The sequence below is a fragment of the Balaenoptera acutorostrata genome, chromosome 1 (assembly GCF_949987535.1).
Source record: "Balaenoptera acutorostrata chromosome 1, mBalAcu1.1, whole genome shotgun sequence".
In the NCBI taxonomy this organism is placed as follows: Eukaryota; Metazoa; Chordata; class Mammalia; order Artiodactyla; family Balaenopteridae; genus Balaenoptera; species Balaenoptera acutorostrata.
In genome coordinates, this window is record NC_080064.1 from 167,311,526 (window position 1) to 167,334,336 (window position 22,811).

The following is a 22,811-nucleotide window of genomic DNA, read 5'->3' on the forward strand; positions in this document are numbered from 1 at the left end:
CTAGTTCTCGGGGTGCACCCGCATCGAGCACCCACCCTCGCAACCCGGCCTTTACCCAGCCTTCCCAACTAGAGGAAAGGGCCGGCGGTAGGGAAGAACGGGAGGGGCCCGCGCGCTGGGGCGGCCTCCCATTGGCTCCTCTCTCTCTGCCCTCCGTCCCGATTGGCCGCGGGTCGAGCGCATGGGCTGTGCACGCTGCCCCGCGCCGCGCGACGTCGGACTGGGGGCGAGTGGCGGCGCAGCCAATGGGAGCGGCCTGCGGGGCGGGGCTCCCGGCGCTGGGTCTCTGGGCTAGGGCGAATTGGTAAACAGATCCGGAGCGCGTGCCGGGTGCTAACGCTACGGCGAGCGCGCGGGGGCTGCGCAAAGGTGACCGCGGATCCCAGCTTCCTGCAGCCGGGTAAGGCTGCCGCCCACCGCGTGCCCTGGGCGCCGTCTGCCTGCGGCCAGAGCTGCGCTCACCACCCGCTTGGGCCCTTCTTGTATTCTCAAGTAACAGCGCGGCTTCCCCTTTGCGAGTTTCATTTGCTCCAAGCTCCGGGCCGCGGCGCGTTGGGCGCCCTGCGGCTGTCTCCTACCCCCGTGCCCACCTTAGCCCATACGTGTCTCGGGGAGGGGCCGAGGGCCGCGTGCTGGAGCCATGGGTCCCCGGAACGCGCCGAGCAGCCCCGGTGACCTGATGCCTTCCTTGTCTCTTGGTCGCCAGTACTGCTTTCCTGCCTCGCTTTCTCATGATAATATTTCTCTTCACGCCTAGACCCCTTTGCACTGTCTCAGGGGCGCTAATTGCCCCTGGCCCCAGGTTTGTGTCAGGACTTTGACTCCCTTGACCCGAGCCAGCTATTGGGTTCCACAGTTGGGGGTTTTGGGTGAACTTGGGAAAGAGGACCCTTCTTGGTCCTTTCCTCCGTTGGCTTTTCTTTGGCCCCTCCTCCTACTTTTCCAAACGCTGGGGGTCTTGTGAATGGTTTGGGCTTAATTGCCTAAACTCGTGCCTTTGCCCAGTCTCTGCCCCTCTGCCAAACCCAGGCCAGTTCTCCCATGTGCCTTGTGGGATGGAAAATGCTGCGGGGGCAGGCCTGGATGCTGGAGCTCTCCATTTGGATGACAGGTGCCAGTCCTCTGAAGGGTGAGAGACTTACGTGCAGCCTCTCATCCAGGGTAGGGCCTGCAGCCCATTGGAAAACTTGTCCACGCTCACTTGCGCCTTGGGTGTGCGTGACAGAAGACTGAAGCGCTGGGCCTGCCAGGTCTAACTTGTTGCCAAAGGATTTGAGCATGCCTGATGCTAGCCTGCCAATTGTCATGCTGTGCATGGGTGGGTTATGCTGGCAGGAGGGCCCTTCTCCGGAGAAGAAACAAAGGGGGGGCTGGTGGTTCTCAGGAGCAGCATCTTTAAGACTGGTGATGACTTTGGGCGTTTTCAACTTTGCAAATAATGCAGACAAGGCAGGGTTAGGATTTTGGGCCTGACCTTGGGCAACTCAAAGGAAAAGTGAACTAAGGTGCTTTCAGCACTTACGTGTGTGTCACATAAGATAGGGTTTCTCAACCTTCAGCAACATCCCTGGCCTCTATCCATTAGATGCTAGTAGCACTCCCCCCCCCGACACACACACACACACACACACACACACACACACACACACATACACTATTTGTGACAACCAAAAATGTCTCCAGACATTGCCACATGTCTCCTAGAGGACAAAAGCAACCTTGGTTGAGAACCACTGAGGTAAAACTGTAAAAAGAGTCTTCCCATGCTGCCAGAGGCCCCCTAGGACCTGTCCATGACTGGCTGAGAGGTTTATTTAAAGGGTAGCATCTTTGTCCTAAACCAATGATAGAAGCCCTGTAGGTTGGGCTTTAATGGAGTCCCCCACTCTGCACCTGGGAGGATAGGAGTGAGATAGGAGGTAGAAACCCATGGTCATTTGCTGTGCCTGCTGGGTGCATGGCAGTGACTGGCTGGGTCCAGAGTACAAAAGAAGTGGGAGACTTGTGCTTTCTGTCTTTGGGGACTTTGCAAGACTGTGGGAGATATACATATGAAATAACCATGGGGCAGTTTTTAAATAGTGAGCAAACAAGTTTACGCTGTCTGAATGCTGGCGGAAAGGCCAATTCAGTTATCCATAAGTGGCTTTTCCAAGGTGATGCTTTGCCCATCCTTACTGGTTTGCTGAGACATGTCTTATGATGTGGGAGGGTGCCAGGCCTGTGTCTGCAGAGAGTAAGTGTGTGGCTGCGTTTCAGACATATATGTGGGGGTATGTACATGTGCCGTGTACTCCTCCAAGAGAGAGGCTACCCAGGAGTGCAGAATGGACACGTGTACAATTTGTACAGTTCTTTTACAGTTGATTGAAGCATCAGAGACAGTGAGCCATTTCTTTTTGTGCAGGGAAAGACACTACTTCTGAGTCTAGATTTTGCCTTCACTGTAACCCAGAATTTATGCCCCAAACCTCAAAGTCCCAAACTGCTGGGGATGCAGAAAAGTGAAGAATGGTGATTATTGTACAGGGCAAGGAAAAACATCTGAAACCCCTACGATGAATTTGTTTTTCTTGTTGTTAATTGATCCTATGGGGATGTATCAGGATTTTCCCATAACATTCCTTGGTTAGTTAGGGTGTCTTTTGGGTGCCCTTTCTTGCCTATAGAAAAGCATCTGGACAGGGAGGTCACTTCTCTTTTCTCGGAAAGAAGTTTACAGCGTATTATTGGGAAGCTCCAAACTTGGCACGATGATTTTCCATCAAGAGCCGTGGGCACTGAGTCATTATCTTTGTTAGTTGAAACAAGAGCTGTGTGCAAAATTAGACAGGAATATTTAGAGAGTTGTCTTGATCTGACAGTGGCATCTGGAAATAGTTCCAGCATTCTTGCTAAACAACAGCCAGGAACCTGGGAGAGCCAGTAGAAAGAAGAGCCAGTGGGAGAGGGGGAGTGCAAGGGCCCTGCTCCTTGAGGAGTTGCACCTATTGGGGGGATGGGGTCTGCTGACTCTGAGGCAGACCCTGTGTCTGGGTGGGCTGCTCCCCACACTTTTCAAACCCAAGTGGGTATCCACTGGTCTGTCCACAAGCATGTTTGTTGGGGGGTTACAGGCTCCTGAGCCCTTGACCTTTTGCTTTGAGGTCAGGGGCCCACGGAATATCTAACATTGGAAATGACCCTGAAAAATCTCTTTTTATTCTTCATACTTGGGTGTGCTTTATTTTTACTCTGTGCATGTAGAGAAGGATTCATGAGAAAGCTGAGTGTTTTTCACTCACCTTGCCCTTTCAGGGTATTGTAGGTTCTGTTGTAGTGAATAGTGACGGACTCCTCGACTTGCTTTTTAAAATATCCCATTTCCATCTGGGCTGAGGGAGAGGGGCTGCACTTGGTAGAAACCTGGAAAATCCCTGTGTGCTCTAAGGGTTGGTGCTTCTCCACATCCTGCCCTGAAGAAAAGCCTGCTCTAGAACTGTGGGTTATTCACTCCTTGAACAAATATTGATTGATTGTCTGCCTTGAGCGTGGCATTGGAAATATAAAAGTGAACAATTCCTTGGTTCCCGGACCTCAGGGAATTGTAATAAGGGGCGTGCAGATACCACCTAAACACCCTCAGTGTGGTTTGGACTCGGGGTCTAGATCAGACCACTTCTGGCTGGTGGAAACGGCAAGGCGCTTGGAGGAGAAGGCATGTTAGCTGGGACTCTGAGAATGAGCAGGATGTCAGCAGGAGGAGGCGGGAGTTTGGAGGGGTGAGGGGCCAGTGCTTCCCAGACGCTCTGTGCTGAAGGCCAGGTTTTATTTTTTCCCAGTTTGTTGCAGACCAGTGCTTTTGCAAAACACAGTAAACGTGTCCTGACACTGCTAAATTGCTGTGAAGGTTTCTGAGCGCTTGCTCCTGTTATCTCATCGAGGATGACAATATGAGTCCAAGGACCATTCTTTGAGTAGCATTGGTCCAGGCAGTGGGCCCTTTGAGCAGAGGCATTGGGTGGGTGAGTGCCTGGTAGGGGTGAGTGCAGTCTGGCCGGAGGGTGGGGAGTGGGAGGGGAGCAGTGGGAGGCTGGGCTAGGGAGCAGATTGGGGTGAGTCCCCCACCCCACTTCCTGTTGAAGCAGCTTGTGTGATCTGCCCTTAGGAGTTTAGGATATTCTGAACAGCATTGCTGCCACTTGTGCTTCCGTAGGGTCGGGGGGCCAGCGGGGCTTTGGCATAGGGCTCCTGGTAATTTTCAGCTGACAGTTCAGTTCAGGCCAGAAAGGGTTCCCTGGGCGCCCACAACTCAGCTGCAGCCTAGGGGGCTCTGACAGAGAGGGAGGCGGCTTCCTGCCCTGGCATGCGCACAGTGGACGTGGGTACCTGTGGGTACTGGCAGACTGTGCAGGACCTAGGGCGGGTGCACTCCTCTGCTGTGGGAACCCAGGGCGCAGCGGTGCTGGTTCTGCTGGAAAAGGGCCGGGAAACTGCCTTCCTGTGCTGGGAGGTCTAGGAGCTAGGGCCTGAAGGATGAACAGGTTTCCATGGGAGAGAAGGATCCGAAGCTGACGCCTGAGCAGGGAGGGGCAAAGGTGGGCGCTGCTGTGGGGAGGAGAGGGGAGGGCACTCAGGCAGGCAGGCTGTGCAGAATGGGTCTTGGAATGGGTCACTTTGAGGGGTCAGGGTGGATGGGGAGGGAGACCCGTGAGGCGGCCTGTGAGAAGTGAGGGCGGCCTGAGTCCCAGGTGGCGGGTAGTGGGGAGGTGGAATGAAGGCGTAGATTCAAGAGATTATAAATCTGTGCAGGTGGAATCTCTAGACTAAGTTACTGCTTGGCCACTGGGCTGAGATTTCTAGTGGCAGGAGGGGTGGGGACTGTTTGGGGTGGATGGTGGTGTCACTGCTGAAAACAGAGGGGGCAGAGCTGGGCTGGCGGCAGGAAGATGGTGATGTTAGTTTTAGATGGGAAGGGGTTTAGGTGCCTGCGGGACTTTTTTCCTACCCTTTTTTATTAAGGTACAATTTGCATACAGTAAATTCACACTTTCTAGTGTGCTGTTGTGCAGTTTGACAAATGCATATAGTCATGTAACCATTACCACAGTCAAGGTCCAGAACGGTTCCGTCCTCCCCACCCCCCGGGTTCCCTGTGCCCCTTCATCGGTGCCCGTGGGACTTGGAGGGAGAGACGTGGCATGTGTATAACTGGATTTGTTCTAGAATTGGGCCAGTGGTTGAGATGGCCTGCCCGGCCTGGGAATGGGATGCACGGTCCTGGGGGAGCCGCCAGCCCGTGGGGAGGCTGAAGCAGCCCAGGGGACAGCGTATAGACCAGGGAGGATGGGGCTGGGGACCAGGCCTGGGGACTCCTGTGGAGGTGGAGGGGGAAGAGGAGCTGGTGAGGGAGGTTGAGATGAGGGGCGGGGTGAGCCATGGGAACCCAGGAGAGGATTTCAGGGGAGAGGGTGGGACCCGCGGGAAAGGCTGAGGAGGGTGGTACTGACTCAGGTGGACGGAGCCATCGGGTGACCATTGTGAGTGCCACAGACGGAGAGCTCGGGGTCGGGGCCCGGCAGCCTGTGCTGAGGGAGAAGGGAAGGCAGGGTTGGCCGGGATGAGGCTGAAGGAGGAGCAGAGTCAGCAGGAGGTTTTTCAATATTTGGTGCTTGAAAGCCGAGAGCGGCGTTTGTGGGCTTGAGGGGGAAAGCTTTTGCGGAAGGAGACATTGAAGGCAAAATTAAAAATAGGTCAGGGGCAAAGTCCTAGAGGAGGAGGGAGAGGGAGGAGGGGAACGGCCAGTGTGGGGAGGAGATAGGATGGGAGGAGAGGCGGCGGGAGGGCTGAGACCCGGACCGAGGGTTGAGGGTGAGCACATCTGATTGCCTCTGTTTTGAGGAAACAGGAGGTCAGTTGCAGTGAGTGAGGCCCTCTGCTTGATGTGAGAGGGGGAGGCTGGGCTGGGGGTGGCGCTTGAAGGGGACCGGGGCTCCTGCCAGCCTCTGAGGAGGGTGGGTGTGTGTGTGTGTGTGTAACAGCAGGGTGGGTTTCCTGGCCGTCTGAGAAGGGGCGCGCTCCCTGCCCCGCCTGCTGGATTTTCCCAGAGGTGTTTGCCGAGAGAAGCCGCGTGGTCCCCACCTCACCACCCCCGAGAAGCAGGTCTGTCCCTCCTCACTTGCTATTTCCATAGAACATCTAGAAGGGTTAGTACTCAGATTCTTTTGTGTATGATTCTTTCTAGAACCTGTTAAATCCCAATTTTCAGCACAGCCCTGTGTCAACCTTCTATGCTCAGGGTAAACGGCCGTGTCCTAATCTCTGGGAACTGGAAATCATCTAGGTCAATCGCCTTGTTTTACACGTGAGGAAACGAGGAAACTCAGGCCCAAGGGAGAGCGGGTGTGCTCAGGGTCACATGTGGCTGGTGCCCAGGGTGGGCCTGGAACCCGGGCCTAGCTGGCCACCCTCCTCCATCAGCCTCATCGTAGTACCCTTGTTGTCTGGGAACCGGAGGGCCTGACGGCAGTGATTCTGCAGTCTGCTGGGCGGGATGGGAGGTCCTGGGGTCTGTTCACACACCCGGAACTGTTACATTAAATCCAGATCCTGGGGTCAAGCCAGTGTTTGCTTTCTGCCTGGCACGTTTTCTCTGCGTTTGGCCCGGGTCCTGGCTCAGGGGAGGGTGAAGGTAAGAATAGGTTGCCCTGTGACCTGCAGGTGGTTACTGTTTGACAGGTGCTGGAGCAAACATCTCATCTGTCTGAGATCAAAAAAGCAGTTTGTGGCTCTTGCCCCCTAATGTGTTTACAGCCAGCCTTTGGTAAAGCAAGGGCTGGGCACCACGTACAGGTCAGGCCTGCTGTGCCCCTGTTCCAGCCCGTGTGAGCTCACTGTCAGCCAGGCCTGCTGTCTTTTGTCCCTCTTCCCTCTCACTCTTCTTCTAAGCAAGGAGTGGGACCGAGCAGAGGACGCAGTAGAGGGGCCGCATCCTGGGTGGGCCGCCACCCCTCCCTCCCAGTGTCTGTGTGCGCATGTGAGCAGGCTCTGGGCCCCTGTGGACGTCGCTCTTCCTCCACTCTCCCTCTTCTGCCCTCACCCCGTTTAACACAGGGTGCCGCTGCCGCTGTGTCCATGGCGCTGGCTGGTGGCGGTTTCAGGGTGATTGGTGACAGAAAGAGCGTTTCCCAGATGCTTAGCATCCCTGGTGTCTCTTGGGTTCTGGGTTCTAGAAGAGGGAGCTTGAGAAGCTGGGGAGCCCCTGGGCGCCCGTGGGTATTAAACTCCTGGTATGGACATGGTACAGCACCAACCCTCAAGGGGAGTATAGGTCTGGGTAAGAGATCCCCTCTCCAGGAGCGCACCATGCAGCCTGGGAGACGGGACAGGTACGCAAAGAGTCATATAGGGCATGGCAAGGCGACCTTAGGCCATTAAGAGATGAGGGACGTTAGAGGACAAGAGGTGACTTTAGGATGGGCGGCAGACACTATGGAGTGTCTAACATTCCATCAGGATGAGTAGGATTTTGGCAGAGGAAAGGGTGTCCCGGGGGAGGAGGTGGGAGCAGCACGTGGAAGTAGGAAAGTGTGTGTGTGTGTGTGTGTGTGTGTGTGTGTGTGTGTGTGTGTGTGTGTGTGTGTGTTTTGGGGCATGAGCCATTCTGGCTGAAGCGCTGGTGTGGGGTGGAGACAGTAGGAAATAAAAGCTGGAAAAATGTCTTGGGGTCCACAGTGAAGGGCCTTGAAGGCCAGGCCTGGGCCCGCGGCCTTAGTTCTGCCGGCAAAGGAGAGTGGAGGTCAGCGAGGAGACAGTCGCCTCTTCCTCTGTCCATCCTCTTCTCATTTCTCTTCCTGAGTATTGTTGTCTGTCTAGGGTCGTCCCTCGTAGGGTTAACTCACTGGTCTTAAAAACTATTGGGGTTTTGTGTACTCTTGTAGTGCCAGAGGGTTGCACGGGCCCTCGGTGGCAGGACCCGTTAATTTAATGTCTGCACCAGTGACGTGCACAGGTGTCCGTGCCTGGCCTGTGTGTGGTGTTTGGGGGTGCTGCTGGTGGAGCATGGTTCCAGGAGTCAGCGTGGCAGGGCTGGGGGCCGCGTACCCAACAGCTCCTTCCGGAGGTGCACGCCCAGAGTGGACTCAGCGTGGGGCTCCTGCCTCTTTCTCCCACTTAGGTCTGAGACAGAACCGGCATGGGATCGCTGGTGCTGAGAAGCCTAACACTCTCAACCTGGTAGCTGAGGAGCTTTCCAGAAAGGGAGTTTGGCCAGGTGGCCTTTGAGAGCCCAGCCAGCTCCTGGATTTTTATGACTTATAATTTTCTGCAACCAGGGCATGAACCTTGCCGTGTTTCCAGGAGAGTGACTTTTTTTTTTTAAGGCATTTCTTTTTTTTTTTTTTTTAATTAATTTATTTTATTTATTTATTTTTGGCTGTGTTGGGTCTTCGTTGCGGTGCGCGGGCTTCTCTTATTGCGGAGCACGGGCTCTAGGCGCACAGACTTCAGTAGTTGTGGCACGCAGGCTCAATAGTTGTGGCTCACAGGCCTAGTTGCTCCGCGGCATGTGGGATCTTCCCGGACCAGGGCTCATACCCGTGTCCCCTACATTGGCAGGCAGATTCTCAACCACTGCGCCACCAGGGAAGCCCCCAGGAGAGTGACTATTGATTTAAAAACATGTTACTGACCTGGGGGCAGGTTTCTTACTTGCTCACTTCCTAGGCTGCAGGAGGAAAGGACTTGAGCCTGGAGTCAGACAGGCATGGATAGGCCAGCCCCTGACAGCGTTGGGACTTAGAGGAGATTTCTTTACCTTGCGGAGCTGAGTCTCATCAGCAAATGGAGACAGTAATACCTCACAGGGTTGCTGTAGGATTAGGAGTAATAAAAAGTGATACACACAGAAGGGGAGTAATAACTGGTAGCTGTTCTTGTTATTAATACTATTTCACTGAAATATTTAATCCAAAGTGAAAGTGTTTTGAAAGATTAAGAATGTAAGAACTGATGAGGAGCATTTTGAGGGGTGCAGGCTCTTACTTGGATGTTGCGGTACCCCAGGCTGTGCACAGTGCCTGGCATGTAATGTAAGTGCTCCATAATGGTTTCAGTGTTGAACCGAGCCTGGGAAAGAGGCTGGTAGACGAATGGGGCATACTTATACTAAAAGCAGGCAGGACTCTGTCATCAGAACAACAATGTGTCTTGAGCTGCCCATGGAATATGCCAGAACCTACCACAGCACCTGGCACTTAGCTGGCACTCAGTACCACTTGTGGAGTGACTAAACTAAGGTATTTTAGATGAATGATCTGGAAATTATTCTAGAATATCGCCCCTCTTCCCAACACAATGATGTATCTTTTAAAAATAGCCACTGCATTAGTTTCCTATTGCTGCTATAACAAATTACCACAAATTCAATGACTTAAAACACCACAAATTTATTATTTTACAGTTCTGGAAGTCAGAAGTCTGAAATGGGTATCACCTGGCTAAAATCAAGGAGTCAGCAGGGCAGATTCTCTCCGGAGGCTCAAGGGCAGAGCCCCTCCCCTTGCCTTTCCAGCCTCTCGGGGCTGCTTGCATCCCTTGGCCGTGGTTCCTTCCTCACAACTGCATCACTCCGACCTCTGCCTTTCTCACATCTCCCTCTTCTGACTCAGATCCTCCTGCCTCTCTCTCTCTCATAAAGACCCTTGATTACATTGGGCCCAGGTGGATAATCCCCCCATCTCAAGATCTGTAACGTAATCACACTTTCAGCAGTCCCTTTTGTTGCCACATAAGAGAACATAGTCACAGGTTCTGGGAATTAGGGTGTGAACATCTCTGGGGGGCCATCAGTCAGCCTCCCAAAGCCACCCACAGTATTTTGGCCAGATTTAAACACAACCCCTTAAATATCTGATTTTAGTTTAAGATAAACTCCTCAACTACAGCTCCAGGGTTCCCCACCAGGGTTCTTATTCACCTACCTGTGTGACAGTGCAGATGACATTTGTATTTGTGTGGTCAGGGTCCATCTGTGTGTGGAGGTAGGTGGGGAAAGAGTCAGAGGTGTGTGAGATGTGAGCCTCCCCACAAGGGGCTTATTATTGGAAAGACTTCTGTGTGCCAAAGATAACTTACAAAACAGGGCAGAATCTGACCAGCACTGGAAAATTTACCTCAGCTGATGGGAAGACAAAATCATAAGAGCCAAGAGTAAATTAGGGCCTGATTAGAAATGTGTCCTTGAATATGTCTGACATGTTCATACATTTCAAAGTACTTCTGCCTCTCTTATTTAGATTGGACATAATAAAAACTTATGCTGTCGTAATATCCAGGTGAGGAAACGGATTATAGGAAACAGGTTCAGGGACAGGCCTGGAGTGGCCTGGCTGGGCGGAGCAGAGCTGATGCACAGGCCCGGAGGCTGGCCTCATTCAGTTTTAGAAGTGCAGGGATGAAGGGCTTGGTGTGAGAGGGAAGGAATTGGAGCAGCGCTTACATGGCACAGGTGTAAGTGGAGGCTGGACGGGAGGCCTGGGTCCTGGCTTCGGCCTCCAACCTCAGGCTTAGGAGTTTGGAGCTTATTCTGTAGAAAACTACGAGCCGTTTGAGCCAGGGGTTAACATGATGAAAATGGATTTGGAGAAGGTTAATCTGGCAGCAGATGGGCTGTAGCTTGGAGACAGGGAACTTGTGGGGGTCAGGGGGGTTCCCCAGCACTGTCGAAAGCCTGTGCTTACCTGGTGAAAGCCTCCTGTGCTATTATCTCCTCTGAGAGTGGTATTGACCGTGGTGAGGATTACCAGTGGTATTTATGTCCTGGCTGTCCTAGGCACTCCAAGCAGGCCGCCAGCACACCAGACCACCTCTCCTGAATGATGCCTCACACCACAGCTGAATAAGCCTCCCTGGCCCCCGAGAGAGGGCGAGTCTGCCCTCCCCGAGTCAGATCTGGTACTGTACCCAGCCCGGGTGCTGGGGGTGTAAATCAGTAAGAGGGTTGTCCACGCTGGTCTCATTTGTGCTCCCTCTGGTCTCACCAAGTCTGAGTGACTTGGTGAGTCCTTCCAGAGTGTCCGTGTGGTCTTAATAATAATCATGTCGGCTAATGGTTTTGAGCACCTACTGTGTGCCAGGCACTTGGGGTCCTAAGTACTGTTATATGGATTATCTAACCCACTCCTCTTGAGAACAGATGAGGGAAACTGAGTTGCAAAGATGAGCTTAAATGACTACTTAGGTCAGCAGCAGAGTCAGGATTTGAACCTGGGACGCCCAACTCCAGAGCATCTTGACGGCTTCATCAGTATCACTTCCTGAACGAAATCTTTTTTAATGTTTTAAGCAGAAAACTTTGGTGGGTTTTTGGTCAGAAAATGAAATTGCCCTCAGGACCCGGTGCTTGGCAGGTTGGTATTTGTAATCAATTACGTTTGCTCCCCAGTGGGAGGAAAGACCACCTGGGACGCTCTGTGCTACTCACCTGTGCTTTGGATTCCCGGGCCCGTGCAGGTTCATACACAGCGTTGGGTTTCTCTCTGGATTATCATTAGAGGGTGGAACTTGTCCTTCTGCTGCTTTTTTATCTCCCCCTCCCTGGCCCCAGCCCAGTGCCCACCTTGGGGCAACACACCAGGGAATCCTAAGAATGTCTTCTTCTTTTTTTTTTTTTTTAATAAATCTATTTATTTATTTATTTATTTTTGGCTGTGTTGGGTCTTTGTTGCTGTGCACGGGCTTTCTCTAGTTGCGACGAGCGGGGGCTACTCTTCGTTGCGGTGCGCAGGCTTCTCATTGTGGTGGCTTCTCTTGATGCAGAGCACTGGCTCTAGAGGCGCGTGGGCTCAGTAGTTGTGGCGCACGGGCTTAGTTGCTCCGCAGCATGTGGAGTCTTCCCGGACCAGGGCTCGAACCCGTGTCCCCTGCCTTGGCAGGTGGATTCTTAACCACTGCGCCACCAGGGAAGCCCCTAAGAATGTCTTCTTAATCACCCATTGGGTGGAGAATGGAGGCTTGCAGTCTAGGACATCAAAACACACTCTTACTTGTTTTCTCCTTTTATCTGTTAAATGGTTGCCTGGCTCCTGAGCCATGATAGATTCGAGTTCTAGCTCTACTTGTTATTTGTTGCGTGACTTTGGGCAAGTTTAGTTAACCTCTCTGTGCCTTACTTCCTTCATCTGTAAAATGGGCAAAATAATAGTACTTACCTGTTAAAAATGAGTGAGGTAATACACATAGAACACTTAGCACACAGCCTGGCATATAATAAACTCCCAGTAAATAATAGCTAAATATAGTTATCATCACATTGTGCTGGTTTTCTGCTTCTCACAGAATAAAAATGTTTGGGGAACTGGTGAAATTCATTGGAGGAGAATGTCAGAGTGCCTGCTATTCAACAAGCTCTTGAGTGTGTTGGCATAAGAGTGTATACTTTTTAAATGGTTCCAAGAAAAATCCCAATAGTCCAGAAATGGCTTTTGGAGGAACATGAAGTCCTTAGCCCAGGAGACAGCTTGAGGCCCAGAAACGAGCTCCTTTCCTTACGGGGCACAATTCCGCTGTGCCACCTAAGGGCCGTGGCTTCAGACCCATGTGGGGTCTGTGGCGAGCTGCCTGGACCAGGGCAGGAGGCCGTCCAGCCCCACAGTAGTGGACATCGTGTCTGCCTGTGTCTCCCCTCCAACTGCCGCCGCTCCCCCCCCCCCCCCAGAACTCGGCTGCCCTGTTCTGGGTGACCCAGTAAAAGGTGGTCACCACAGAGCCCTCCCTTTGTCCCTAGGGCCTCTGGGTGGTGGGCAGCTCTGTGCCTGGTGAGGTACCCATCTTCTGGGGTCAGGAGCAGAGCTGTAATGGGGGGGTCCTCGCCCCAACACCAGCCTTGTTGGGCTGCTCTGATATAACTCTAGTGACCTTTCCAGATTTCCTGGGACAGTTGTGGTTACATTTTACACTGTTGTCCTAGAATAAGGGTCAACAAATTTTCCTTGAAGAGCCAGATAGAAAAAAAAAAAAAAAGCTGGATAGGAAATATTTTAGGCTTTGTGGGCCATAGTTCTCACTTTCAACTGCTTAACCGTGCTGTTATAGCTTAGAACCAAATCAAACCAAACCCAAAAACCCCAAACAGCCATAGATAATGCATATGTAAATGAATGAGCTGTTTCCAATACCTAAATGAATGAGCAAGGCTGAGTTCCAGTAAATGCTTATTTACAAAAACAGGCAGCAGGGCTGCATTTGGCCCCATGGTTTGCTGACCCCTGATCTAAAAGGGTACCAGTCATGTTACGGAAAAACCCAAACAAATTTTTTGCCAACCCATACATGTCTTAACTTTTGGTTCAGAAAAATGTGATCGTTGCACTTACTACATTATTCTAAACTAGGATCCTCTTTGGGGGAAAGTACCGTTAATTATTTCTATCTTTTAACACAGGGGCCGGCATTAGACCTGCCTCTGTCAAGTGGTTTTCTCACCACTTTCTGAGAAGGGCAGTTGAGCCTCTTTCCCAAAAGTGGGGCGGCCGTGTTCCACCTTCCTGGTGGCCTGTCAGGGGCAGTTGTTTGCTGATGAAGGACAGTGGCTAAAGGGTGTAGAGAGGTAGTATTTATAGCATTCTGATTTGCTATCTAACCCTCTGCCCATCCCGCCCAGGACAAACGCTTCAGGGATGTGGGATAGTTTCTTTAAATCACACCTTTGTGTGCTTGCTTTTATTTTTTTATTTTAACAACAGATATTTAAGATTATTTTTATATAACTTATTTTCTGTTATAAAAGTAGTACATGTTCTTTGTAGAAAATTTTAGGAAATTAAGTAATAAGAATCTATCACTCTACCACCCAGAGAAAACCAGTGTTCCTGTTTTGCATGCTCTGTTTCTATCATCCGTCTCCCTCCCTCCCTTCTTTCCTCCCTCCCTCCGTCCCTCCCTCCAAAATAAAGGATAATACTGTTTTGTAACCTGTGTTTTTCCTACATGGGAATATATAGTAAACTTTCTAATTTGTCAATAAATACCTTTCACAGTGTCATTTTAGATGGCTGCATAGCAGTGCATCTAATGGGTGTACCACTATTTACGTAGCCAGTCTTAGACAGTGTTGTGATTTACATTCTTGTGGCTGCATTATCACACATCCACTGTTAAGGAAATGCAGTTTGACAGAATTTGGCTGGATGCTTAGAGAACTATCAGGCAGGATGGCCTGGGAAGGAGACAGGGAAAGGGGACTTTAGTGGTAGACATGCAGGTTTGGGGCATTCCAGAGGTGACTTGCAGCTGTGGGGAATGAGTGACCCTAGTGGCCTGTCTCTCACCGTAGAAGGTTGACTCGCCAGGCCTGGCTGGGGCTGACTGACCGGGGAGGGGGAGGGTATGAGGTGGGGTTTGAGGGGGGACAGAGGCTCTTTTTCTTTATATCTTCCCCTGGGTTCTTCTTCATGTTTTTAGTTGCCTTTGAAAATTGATATGTATTAGGATATTTCTGAACCTGCTGCCAGACGGACCCTGAAGCCAGACCTCACTATGTAGAAGCCTGGAGTGCCTGAGATATTTGAGTGATGGGCCCCCGCCCTGAGGCCTCCCGGATATCATTAAACAGTTCTTTCCCGGGAGTACTAAAGTGACAATCTTGAGATTCCTTTGGTGGCTGGTTCTGTGGGTCATTGTCTTTACGCCCATTCATTTCCGATGTTCTTTTTCTTTTCTTGAGGGAATAGTGGGAAAGGAAGGGGCAGGTGGAAGGTTTCCACTTAAGGACAAAGCCAGACTTTTGGGAGGGAGTAACAGGGAGAAACTTTTAGGAAAGGATCTCTGTTTAGACTTCCTGCCTGACCTTGGGCTTGGGCCACCTCTGTTCCATTTTCCCCTCTTCCTCCAGAACAAGGTTCTTAAGGTACGTTTCTAGGACCACCAGCAGCAGCAGGTGGGAATTTGTTAGAAATATAGTTTTCCAGGCCCCATCTTAGACCTATAGAATCAGAAACCCGGGGCGGCGGTACAGCAGTCTGTGTTTTAGCAAGTCTCCCAAGTGATTCTGATGCCCACTAAAGCCTGAGAACCCTGCCTCAGACTAGCCTCCCAAGAGACCTTTGATTCCATATGTAGGTTAAAAAATGCAAGCAGGTGTGAGTCAGTTCCAGAAATGGCAGGCTTTCTTAAACCTTGGGGGGACCAGCTGAGTTCATTTCTGTCTGCTCTGTGTCAAGCACGGTGCTAGTTCCTGGAGATACAGAGAGGGGACAACAGATGTGGTCTGTGCCCTCCTCTGGCTGACAGCCCAGTGTGGTGGAAGGACAGGTACATAGGCAGGTTTAGAGCATGGTCACTGCTACCTTGGGGAAAGAACAGGGAGCCGTGGGGGGACATGGATGGGCTTTAGGGATGGGACATGTTGGGGAGGGCATCCCAGAAGAGGTGCTGTTTGAGTTGAGATCTGGTGAGGAGGAAAGACATGCGTTCCTGTGCAAGGCGGGGGCCAGAGAGGCCAGTTAGGGGCTGCTGCAGTTGCCCAGCTGGGAGCACCCTGGGGGACTAGGGGAGGTGGGAAGGGTTGGAGAGAAGTGGGGGGTGGTCGCAGTGCTCAGGACGGGGAGCATGGGGTGGGCGGGGTGAGGGGGATGAGGTCAGTTCTGGACATGCTGAGCTTGATGCCTGTGAGCCATTGGGTGATGTGCATGCAGCAGCTGCGGGATGAAGGCTGCTCAGGAGAAGGCTTTTCAGTGAGCTTCTCACACCCTCCCCAAGACAAAGGGCTTGCTGTGCAGCTTGCTTTTGGGTCCTTACACCAGTCATCCCATGGCTTCTGGGGCAGCTCAGGATGGGAAGAGACAAGAGGAGGGCGTGCTGGCTTTGGAGGTATAGACACTCTGGCTTTGCTTGGATGGGAGCTGGTCTGCCTTGTCACACTTTATACTTACGAAGGGGGTTGAACAGTGGCTTAGTAAATTCATGCACTGTCCCTGGCTTATTGTCACCTCGTGAGAAGAGACAAGCAACAGATGGTGAGTTCTGGCTGTGAAGGGAGGGGCTTGGGGGTGCATACGGGAACCCTCCCCCCAAATAAAATTCCCCCATGTGGGTCCTGGTGGAAAGGTTTATGATGCCTTCATTTGCTTAATGCTTGTCAGGATTGCCTGTTTTATGTATGTGTGTATGTATGTATGTAATTATTTATTTATTTTTGGCCGTGCCACACGGCTTGCAGGATCTTAGTTCCCCGACCAGGGCTTGAACCTGGGCCACTGCAGTGGAAGTGCTAAGTCCTAACCACTGGACCACCAGGGAATTCCCATATATTTTTAAAAAGAACACAACTCATTGCTGCTGATATATCTTATTGCATCTGGCCAGGTAGGCATCACTTGGTGGTTTTTTTGTTTGTTTGTTTTTGTTTTTTTTTTTAGTTTTTGAGACTAGATTTGAAGGTCCTCATACCCCAGATAATTTCCAGCTAATGGAGTCTCTGAGTCTGTGTTTCAACATGAATGAAATGGTATCTCAGAAAGCTCTTTGGGAAGGTCAGAGAGTGAGGGTTCAGCAGGAAAATTTCCTCTTGGAGCTTGAGGACTCATGTCAGGGGACACTGGCTGTGCTTCTTTCTCAGCCTCTGTCCCTGGGGAGTGGTGAGCTGTATTTATTCCAGTTCTTTCTCTCTCTAGACAACAACTTTGCTCACTTCCTTCATAGCGCTTTAGCATGTTAGGACTGGAAAAGGGGCCTGGTGAGCCACCTGAAGCCCCCCCTTGCTGCGGAGGGTGAAGAGGCGGGCAGCACACGTGGCGGCAGTGGCTGAGCCGTCCAGCCTCCCCAGCGTTGCCGCTGCTCAGCTGCCTCCTCTGCACCTGATCGCCATGTGTCAGCCTCAGTTGGCCTCTGGCCACCTCCGTGGTGTCTGTGCCCGTTATAGATGTGCCTGCATGCTCCTGCAGCTGTGAGCACCCCAGGGCCAAGGGCAGGTTCATCCCAGAACCTGCACAGACTAACCCAGAGCACTGGGGGGGGAGACGTCAGTGAACGTGTGTTCAAAGAATTGACCAAATGACTATTTTGGTGCTGGTACCTAGTGGGCACTCCCAAATGTGAGTGCCCGGCCTCCACCCTCACCACTGTATCCATTGGTGCTCGCTCAGAGGAGACTGGGCGGTGCCCAGGCCTTCTAGGGCAAGTGGGCGAAGAGCCTGAATGCGCCCTCCATCCCTGTATTGCTCCTCCATGAGGTCCCGGAAACCCATTCAGGGACCAGCAGGGTGAAGCGGGGTGGGTGAGGACTCTAATACTTGTAGATGAAATCGTGGTGAGGATAAGATTTTAAACTTGTGGTTAATGTATTTTGGGGGCTTTTGATTTCATTTACTTAAGGTCCTGATGAAAATGCCTGCTGGTGTAGCTGAGTGCCTGGCGCTTGTGCATTCCTGTTGGGGGGTTTGCCCCACCATTCAGGACAGCTGAATTCTGAGTCACGTTGGGATTCTGGTGCATTAGAAGTAGGGTTTATGAGAGCCAATTTTTGAAAACCAGGAGGTGAACAAAGTTCTGGAAAGGTATTTCCTCTGGCAGTTGTTCACCTTCCCACCCCTGCTCCTTGAGGGTAGGCACTCCTTTGCAAAAAAAATACCTGGTGTTGACTCAGGTCACTTTGTACCCAGCAGAGCAGCATGTGGGGAGGTTTGGGGACAGCGTCCCTTGAACGTGAGATAAATAATCCTTAAGGGGGCTGGCACGGGCTGCGGTTTTGAAATGTGCATCCACCTGTGAATCTGCTCACGACGACAGACTGTTTATGAGCATCTGTTAATGTGAGAAGGGGAGGGACTGCCCCCTAGTGGCGGGGTGGTAGCTTTCCGTGATGTCATTTCCACGTGGATGGAACCTGCCTCCCCAGGGAGCTGGCCCTCGTCCTCCTCCTCCACGAGGGCGCTCGCTGTGCCGGGTGAGACGGGAACCCATGGAAAGTTCTCCAGTATGAGGACACAACCGTTCAGGCAGGAAGAAAGGCACAGCTAATTAATTTTTAATGTGTACTTTTTGAAGATGACGTATTTATCTTCCACTTTGAAAGTGGGATATGTGAACTAAAAAAGTTAGGAAAATACTGCAGGAGACCATTATTACTCATATGTCTCAAATGCAGGAATTTAATAAAACACTTGGTCAGTTTATTTAACATTGTTTCCTCTTTGGAATTTTTAAAAAATCATCGTCATAAAGTAGGTGTAATCCTGGCCCATCACAGAACTATGCTCAGAGCTGACATACTTAGAGACCAGAAAAGTTAGGACTGGACTCTGGTGGGTTCCAGACCTGCATCTGCAGAGTGCAGGACCAGAAATGGGTATTTCACATTGAACTGCAGAGGTAGGGCAGGGGAAACTGGCCAAAAAAAAATCACGTATCAGCTTTGCGCTAGTGAAACTTTAGTTTGTGGGTATGATAACTTGGGTGAGAAATTTAGGCAGAATTAGTCTTAAGCCTGAAAACAAAGTCTGAGTTAAATAGGTCTTATATCAGTTACCAGACAAGGGGAGGTTTCGAAATTATCCAGGCTTGTGGCTTATGGGAGACTGTGGCCTTGGTTATCTGGATTGGATTTAGAGGTGAGCAAGGGGAAAGCCTGTTTCTGGGGACCCCTGGGGCAGTGGGGTATGGTGGATGGTCCACCAGCAAGGGTCTTCCTGAACAGATGGAGCTGGGGCCCTGGCCTCTGCCATTGCATGTCCCTGATGTCTCTTTCAAAAACCTCTTTCCTCAAGAGTGAAGTGTGTCTGTGTGTGTCCGGGGCCAGGGGGCAGGGGAGCGGTTGAGAGCTGGTACCAGCTGCACTTGAGCTCTGGTTACGTGCGGTTTTCCCAGTCCTAGACATTCGGTCTATGGGGCTCACACTTGTTTACTGCCCTAAGGTGCAGGAGCCCAGAGTGGAGCCCAGGGTGTGAAATAGCACCAGGTGATGGGCAGGGCCAGCTCCCCCTTCTCTCTCCTGTCTCCTTCAAGAGTGTGGTCACCTTCCAAAAAGCTCCTTGGCTTTGATTAGGGTACAGGAGGTCCACTTGTGTCTAATCAGTACCCTGTCCCTGTGGGGGTGCCTTGGAGTTGGTGGACCGAGCGTTTGGGGAAGCAGTGTGGTGTGGTGGGCACAGAGCAGCGGAGGGCAGGTATCAGACCCCAGGGCCACCGTGCAGGAGCTGAATGACCTCAGCCAGTTAGTTAAGCTCTCTGACTTTGGTTTTCTGCTTTGTGAAATGGGGGCAATAACATCCATGTCATTTAGGTTGTTTATAAAGGTTAAAAGGAGATGAAGTATGGAAAGCACCCCAGCCCAGTGCCTGGGAGCTGCTTTCCTATGAAGGTGAAGGGTCCTTTGAGGGCAGGTTATGGTGGGTCATCTTAACTTTCTAGGCTCCTGCGCATTTGTGGGTTTCTCTGGCTATCACTACAGCTCTCCTTTTAAATAAAAGTAGCTGTGTCCCATGCTCAGGAGCAGAGCAGATCTGAGTAGGAGTCTTTGGGCTGACTGGGGCTGGTTCCCCATGAAGGGCAGGTGGGAGCGAGCCTGAGGTCTTTGGAAGGCACGAGAGTTCTGGTTCAGATCCTTGTCAGCGCTCTTGCCTGACCTTCCTGTCTGTGCTTCTGTTGATTCGGGCCCTTCTCAAGTCAGCCTCCATGCGTTTGCACACAGGTTTGTTTGTGCAGGTCTCCTCCCTGCTGTGCCTTCCACGCCTGCTCCTCTTATCTTATCTCTGAGACTCCTGGCAGATCCCAGCTCCTCCCTGCCCCCTGGCCAGAGTGCTCCCTCCCCACTCTGGGTTCTCCTGCTCCTTTCCTTTTTGTTTTCAGCCACCTTATTTTACCTTATCTTATCCCTCCCAGCACACAGCTCCAGGTAGGTCTTGAGAAGTGCTTGGGAGATTGCCAGCACACACCCAACCCTGTGAGGCACCCTGTGTACTCTGGTTTTCCACTTCTTTGACCCTGACATAAACACGTTTTACACTGTGACCCAGGAAAAAGAAGAGAGCAGCGCATGCGCACGTGGAGGGGAACCAGGTTTCAGCCCCACTCCTGCCCGCAGTGTGCCCTGATGCTTCCCTGTCCGACATCATGTTGGTGTTGTTTTAATGCTGGTTAGGATTTTCCAAGTGCATTGCCCTGTGGTCTGGACTGCAGTTTGAAAACACTGGCTTGGGGAAGAGTTGAGTCTGAGGGTGGGGAGGGGCTCTGGTTGTCCCTTGGTGGGTGTCTGTCAGAGGCTTCATTGGGCAGAGCAAGAGTGGCTGGGCAGGGACAGGCAGCCCCTGAGGAGTTGGGCTTGGGGCCCCTGGGTCCCTGCAGGGAACTGCTTCCGGAGCAGGTGTTCCTGAAACCGTGCACCTCAGATTGGGACTTGAACGCAGGTGCCAGGACTCGAACCCAGCCTAAACCCAGACTGGGACTTGAACCCACGTGGCCAGGACTCAAACCTGGTCAAAACCCTGATTGGGACTTGAACGCCTGCGGCCGGGACTCGAATCCAGCCAAAACCCACAGTCTTCCAACTGAGATCACACACCTGGTTTCAGGACTTAATGAAGCTCAGGTTCTTTTTGTTGTTGTTTACCTATTTTATTTTATTTTATTTTATTTTTTCGCTTTAAATCCTTTTATATACTGAACGATCTCCCTGTTGGTTTTCAGGGGGAAATCTTTTTTTCTTTTTTTTTTTTTTATACAGCAGGTTCTTATTAGTCATCGATTTTATACACATCAGTGTATACCTGTCAATCCCAATCACCCAGTTCATCCCACCACCACCCACAACCCCCGCTGCTTTCCCCCCTTGGTGTCCATATGTTTGTCCTCTACATCTGTGTCTCAATTTCTGCCCTGCAAACCTGTTCATCTGTACCATTTTTCTAGGTTCCACATATATGCGTTAATATAAGATATTTGTTTTTCTCTTTCTGACTTACTTCACTCTGTATGACAGTCTCTAGGTCCATCCACGTCTCTACAAATGGCCCAATTTCGTTCCTTTTTATGGCTGAGTAATATTCCATTGTATATATGTACCACATCTTCTTTATCTGTTCATCTGTCGATGGGCATTTAGGTTGCTTCCATGACCTGGCTATTGTAAATAGTGCTGCAATGAACATTGGGGTGCATGTGTCTTTTTGAATTATGGTTTTCTCTGGGTATATGCCCAGTAGTGGGATTGCTGGATCATATGGCAGTTCTATTTTTAGTTTTTTAAGGAACCTCCATACTGTTCTCCATAGCGGCTGTATCAATTTACATTCCCACCAACAGTGCAAGAGGGTTCCCTTTTCTCCACACCCTCTCCAGCATTTGTTGTTTGTAGATTTTCGGATGAAACCCATTCTAACTGGTGTGAGGTGATACCTCATTGTAGTTTTGATTTACATTTCCCTAATAATTAGTGATGTTGAGCAGCTTTTCATGTGCTTCTTGGCCATCTGTATGTCTTCTTTGGAGAAATGTCTATTTAGGTCTTCTGCCCATTTTTGGATTGGGTTGTTTGTTTTTTTGATATTGAGCTGCATGAGCTGTTTATATATTTTGGAGATTAATCCTTTGTCCATTGATTGGTTTGCAAATATTTTCTCCCATTCTGATGGTTGTCTTTTCATCTTGTTTATGGTTTCCTTTGCTGTGCAAAAGCTTTTAAGTTTCATTAGGGTCCATTTGTTTATTTTTGTCTTTATTTCCATTACTCTAGGAGGTGGATCAAAAAAGATCTTGCTGTGATTTATGTTAAAGAGTGTTCTTCCTATGTTTTCCTCTAAGAGTTTTATAGTGTCTGGTCTTAAATTTAGCTCTCTAATCCGTTTTGAGTTTATTTTTGTGTATGGTGTTAGGGAGTGTTCTAATTTCATTCTTTTACATGTAGCTGTCCAGTTTTCCCAGCACCACTTATTGAAGAGACTGTCTTTTCTCCATTGTATATCCTTGCCTCCTTTGTCATAGATTAGTTGACCATATGTGCGTGGGTTTACCTCTGGGCTTTCTATCTTGTTCCATTGATCTATGTTTCTGTTTTTGTGCCAGTACCATATTGTCTTGATTACTGTAGCTTTGTAGTATAGTCTGAAGTCCGGGAGTCTGATTCCTCCAGCTCTGTTTTTTTCCTTCAAGACTGCTTTGGCTATTCGGGGTCTTTTGTGTCTCCATACAAATTTTTTTATTTTTTATTTTTTATAATGAGAGCCTCTGGGAACTACAGTTTTGCCTTTTTTTTTTAAATTTTATTTATTTATTTATTAGTTATGGCTGTGTTGGGTTTTCGTTTCTGTGCGAGGGCTTTCTCTAGTTGCGGCAAGTGGGGGCCACTCTTAATCGCGGTGCGTGGGCCTCTCGTTATCGCGGCCTCTCTTGTTGCGGAGCACAGGCTCCAGATGCGCAGGCTCAGTAATTGTGGCTCACGGGCCTAGTTGCTCCGCGGCATGTGGGATCTTCCCAGACCAGGGCTCGAACCCGTGTCCCCTGCATTGGCAGGCAGATTCTCAACCACTGCGCCACCAGGGAAGCCCTCCATACAAATTTTAAGATTTTTTGTTCTAGTTCTGTAAAAAATGCCATTGGTAATTTAATAGGGATTGCAATGAATCTGTAGATTGCTTTGGGTAGTATAGTCATTTTCACAATATTGAGTCTTCCAATCCAAGAACACGGTATATCTCTCCATCTGTTGGTGTCATCTTTAATTTCATTCATCAGTGTCTTATAGTTTTCTGCATACAGGTCTTTTGTCTCCCTAGGTAGGTTTATTCGTAGGTATTTTATTCTTTCTGTTGCGATGATAAATGGGAGTGTTTCCTTAATTTCTC

At 50.5% G+C, this 22,811-nt stretch overlaps 1 protein-coding gene across 2 annotated transcripts in view; it reads left to right on the top strand.

The window, feature by feature from the left end:
- Positions 1-279: 279 nt before the first annotated feature.
- COQ8A (coenzyme Q8A) overlaps positions 280-22,811 on the top strand; it is a 50,318-nt gene continuing 27,786 nt past the window's right edge. The window contains exon 1 of one of the 2 annotated variants that reach the window (XM_007167190.2): positions 280-400. The gene's annotated coding sequence lies outside the window, so the exon portion shown is untranslated. Of the gene's footprint in view, positions 401-5,807; positions 5,891-22,811 lie in introns of those variants that run through there. The other variant, XM_007167191.2, reaches the window with a different exon arrangement.